We start from the raw sequence: 270 nt of genomic DNA, 5'->3' as shown, positions 1-270 counted from the left end.
AATACACTAAAGTGATTAAAACTACATCAAAACAATTAGTTATACTCCTAATATATTTTACCAAACACTAAACTATTTTATTTCTGAGGTAAAACTTCTTAGAACAGTGGATTATTTTGACACACTATTTTTGGGGCTATTTTCATATTTTACTAAACCAAAAATAAAGTGCAACTAAAATAAAACAGAAAAGAAAATTAAATAAAAACAAAACAAACTAACAAAAAAAACTAAACTAAAATAAAAGAGAACCCCCCCCCCCACTGGACC

The sequence above is a fragment of the Triticum aestivum genome, chromosome 2A, assembly GCF_018294505.1.
Source record: "Triticum aestivum cultivar Chinese Spring chromosome 2A, IWGSC CS RefSeq v2.1, whole genome shotgun sequence".
NCBI classification, from domain to species: domain Eukaryota; kingdom Viridiplantae; phylum Streptophyta; class Magnoliopsida; order Poales; family Poaceae; genus Triticum; species Triticum aestivum.
The sequence above is the reverse complement of the archived record's forward strand: the minus strand, read 5'-3'. Positions refer to the sequence as shown.